This window comes from Vulpes vulpes, chromosome 1 (assembly GCF_048418805.1).
Source record: "Vulpes vulpes isolate BD-2025 chromosome 1, VulVul3, whole genome shotgun sequence".
NCBI lineage: Eukaryota > Metazoa > Chordata > Mammalia > Carnivora > Canidae > Vulpes > Vulpes vulpes.
In genome coordinates, this window is record NC_132780.1 from 181,264,760 (window position 1) to 181,269,303 (window position 4,544).

At 36.9% G+C, this 4,544-nt stretch overlaps 1 long non-coding RNA gene across 1 annotated transcript; it reads right to left on the reverse strand.

Annotated features, from left to right (window-relative positions):
- Window positions 1-2,343: 2,343 nt before the first annotated feature.
- Window positions 2,344-3,982, reverse strand: LOC140597722 (uncharacterized). The gene is made up of 2 exons (XR_011999583.1): window positions 3,865-3,982; window positions 2,344-3,228 (listed from the first exon to the last, which is right to left on the reverse strand). It is a non-coding gene; the product is annotated as an uncharacterized lncRNA (long non-coding RNA).
- Window positions 3,983-4,544: the final 562 nt, after the last annotated feature.

Below are 4,544 nucleotides of genomic sequence, written 5' to 3' on the forward strand. Positions count from 1 at the left end.
CTAGCATCAAGGATTGATAATACAGCTCTGAGTAATGTGTGCTCATGCACTATGAGGGCATACATGTGTGGCCTTTGTGTAAGGCATAAGCAAACTGGTAAAATCAAATCAAAGACATCTGGGATAACATCTCTTATTTCATTATTCTCCAATTAGAATAATATGAAACCTTGTGGGCATGTTATCTGGAATGAAAAACCAAATTTCACCCCGAGTATGCGCACATGGTGCACCTTAATTATTGACAAGAAATGTTTCTCTCTTGTCAATAAGTGTCTTTCTTAGCCCATTGCCTGCCAGGAGCTGCTATGTGGGGCTGCAGAAGAGCTTCCTCTGTAGCACCAGGTGGACGATTGGGAACGTCTACCTGCCTTACTCCTGGCTTCTCACAGCGCGTGTGTGCTCTGATGCTACAACTGCAAATCTTCTGATACACACCAAACTGAGTTTGGTCAGTGCCAGTTGCCAGAATTGTAAACGTGATTTGAGGAAACTAACATTTGCTTTTGGTCTTCAGTGTGGACTCCTTTTTCCTCTTTCTCTTGACCATTGCCTGACTCTCAGTAAAAGAAAATGCACATGACCATGGACATGTGCGTCAGCTATACATATGAAAATATATAGTCGCATCCATAGATGAGAAACACACTTAGCCATTCAGAATTCCCTAGGAGGAAGAGCACAACTTAATAGAATGCAGTGTTTTATTTTTAGTTTTGAGAAAGTATTCATTAAGGGTAAAACAGGAAAGACGATCAAAGCACATGAAAGAGAAACTGCATTCTTTGTACTTTCCTTGTTGTCTTGAATGAAATTTAGTCCTCTTCACCTCTTGCCCCACTGGATTCACTAACCTCCAGTTTTCTTCTCCCTATTGTGCTAAACTCAAAAAAGTGCCTAGAAACCAAAGAATAAGGTTGCCTGTGACTTATATATGTTTGGAATAGGGAATTACCATACCTAAGCTTTTTCAGATACTTTTGAATTATTTTTACCCCCTCAAGGAAATGGAATCTATTTTTTTTCCCTTGTTTCTTCCCCGTCCCACTCCCACTCGCCTTTGTCGGTTTAGATGTTGTCTGAAATAGGTACTGTGAAAACACTGGGTGGCAGTCCCTCTCCCTCCCAGCCACTAACACCGGAATGGATTGTCATCACCAGTGCTCCAGCTATATAGCATTGCATTATTTCCCTGTGTTTGCTTGCTGCACTGAAACTCTAAATTCTGCAGAAGCCCAGCAGTTCAGTAGAGACAGGGCAATGCAGAGCAGCAGAAATAACAGCTTTTCCACAAAGCATGTGTCACAAAGCAAAACCATGAGATTTCCGAGGTCAGCCAAAAACACGAAAGCTGGAAGTGAAAAATGTCCTGTTCAGTGATCCAGTCAATGGGATTAAATCACAAAACTCCCAACAGTTGTTTTCAGTAATCTCACCCGTGATGTTCTGAGTACAGATCACATCCGTACTTGTGATCTGGGTCTTTTTCTGCCTTCCACTTCTAGTCTATGTACCGTCGTCATTTATAGGAGTTTCCTGCAATGAAAGCATCTATAAGCTCTAGCATCCGGAGTCTTATGCCATACTCTGCTTCTTTCCTTTTATTCTCCAAACGCACCCTTCCCCTCATCTCATTCAAGACATGACTTTGTATTATGGAGCTCCAAAGTAGCACAGGACAGCTTGCCCGCTGGGGCCCTGCAGTACCCCAGCACAGGACTTACCAGTCAGCTCCTTCTGAACTCCTGAGTGCTGCTGGATGGATAGATTTTTTTTTTCGATTAGCTTTAGAGATTTAAAAATATGACAATGTAAGACATTCAGAAAGTAATTACATAGTCATTGTGTGACGGTATAAATATTGTAAGCAAAAAAAAATCCCATATGGTATATCTAAGATATTTAAACTAAAATAATCTAAACCATTTAAAGAGCCTGAGTTTCCATCGGGAAGAAGCAGGTGGTTTAACCAGATGTCATGAGAATTGTACCTAAATGGAAGTTAGCCATATCTGTATCTTTATCTACATGTAGTCTTTTTTATTGTTGATGCTATACCACTAATCACCTAAAACTCAAAATAAGTAAACAAACAAAGTGAATAAATACGTTCAAAATGCAAAGGTAATTTTTCTTGGCAACAAGTTCACCACAAAATACTCTATGTCCCTTAAAAGTACATTTTTCTTTATTATCAACTGCCCATAAAGAGTTAATAGGAGTCAGATTTCTTCAATGTTGATTATTGCAAAGTTAAGTTAAACAAGTTAATTAGTAATTTAAAATATAGCCTCCAAAATCGTGCGTAAGAGTCAGAAAAGGGTTGTAAGAATTTATCATTCAAGTAATTTTTCAAACAATAAGAATTTATTAATAATTCCTCTTTTAACAAACAGTGCTTGAGTTTCTTCTATACGGTAGATTTTGTTACAGGTTTCTGGAGATTTAGCATTGCACAAAATAGATGAAGCCGTGCTCATAGGGCGTATACCTCATATATCAAGCATCTGTCTTCAATTCCACATTAAAAGGTGAGGTAACCATTTCTTATACATCATTAAATTATCTAGTGCCTTATCTTAGTCATTGGAGATGCTCAAATTTTGTTATTAAAGTAAATTAATTACTAATGCCTTTGACAACAGGATGCTTGTTTGTAAAAAAGCAATGTGCCTGAATGTAAAATGATCAGCCAAAAGATTTTTTAAATGCATACTTAATTATAAAGAAAAATTACATTAAAGTCTGTATTGTAATGTTAATTATAATATGTGGCATTTTGATAGCAAGTTTCTAGAGGCATTAATAGTTTGCTTACTCTTCAGCCTACAATTTAATTTAAATATTTATAATAATAACACAGAAATTATAACATTTTACTTTTACCAGAAATTCAATATTAAAGTTTTTATATATAAAATGGAAAATCTTGCCCATGTGACTCATACATTGTGCCTGTGACTTTAATGCCTTTAACAAGACAGCCTAATGGCCCATTATTGTTTTTAACATGCCACCTTAAAATAACCTTTCGGCAAATTTTCTGACATATTTTATCTTAGCCTCCATTTATTTCATTTATATTGACCCTGGTCCCTTTAAAATAGCTGGTTTTTGAGAAACATTGGAGTAAGCACAGCATTTCTGCAAAGACTTTCGGATTCTTCCAGTAATTCCACATTGACGTTGCTTAGTTTTATGGGTAGCAATCTGCTCTTCTTTTGGAATCTGTCAGGATCAGAAAAATACACATTAATCATTTACTATAGGAGCCTGTACAGCTCCAAATGTCCCCTATTTCAAGATGACAATTGGACACTTATCAGGAATTACCCATATCCTTACAAGTGAGTAGTTGGCTGTGCTGTGCAAATCGTGGACAGGAACTCCTCATCAGGTGGTGTTCTTAGAGAACTAGGATGGACGTCTATAGATTGTCATGTGAATTCATGACTGGCATAAAAATGTTCTTTATTTACTGATGTACTATATTTACTGATGTACTGTAGTGACTGTTTCACTTCCAAACTGAATCTGAACCTTGATGCAGCTCCAAAGGGGCAAGGCAGCTACTAAAGGACCTTTGAGTCAGGTGCAATACCACCTGCAAAAGCCCTCTTCAGGCTGGCGTTGGGCCTAATAGTGGAGGAGGCCGGGAAGACCGTGGTTCTAAACTGGACAAGCAGTGTTGTAGGGATTGAGGGAGAGAGTTAGTTTCTCCCTCGCAGATGTGAAAACAGCTCTTTGACTGTTTGACATTGTGTGAAGATGTGTGGTCCCCAGAAATCATTAAACAGAAGCCTTGTAGAATAATTTTCACCAACGGAATGTCTTTGCATTTTTTGTTATTTTTGAGATTCTTACCTTGTCTAACATTCTGGCCTAGGCTCCTAGTCTTTTAATTCCTCTTCCCATCTCCAGCAGGTCGTATCCTCAATTGGGGCAGTGTTGGGGGAGAGGGGGACAACCCTCCCACATAGCTCTTGGAAATGCAAAACCCAGAGTCAGCTAGAATGCAAATGTTACTTTTCTAAAATATATGATAACTGAATCACTCTTTTTTAGCATATAAGTCAGGCAAAACACTCTAGAGAAATATATATGCTATTTCCTACTTAATCCTAGATCATTCTGTCTCTGAAAATATACATTTTTTAATATTTTGACTCATGCTATCTCCAAGATTACTGGGTTATTTATAGTGTTACTCCTACCCTCATGTCCACCTATATTTTCAGTTTGAAAGAGAAAAAAAAGAGACTTAATACATCAATTCATGCCTATTCATTTCTTTGTATCTTTTCACATTTTATTCACATCTATTTTATTCTCTTCAATATCAAGAGTTTAAAACTGGAAAGTAAAGATTTAATAAGTAGTAAAAGATGAATTATAATATGAGTGGAAATCAAGCATTGAATTAAAATATTAAATTAAAAAATCTCAAACACATGAATATTTTTGTAATGCAAATTCAATATTGTCAGACATGCACATAGATAAGGTGTGAGAGATAAAATGAAAAAAAGTTATGAAAGACATTG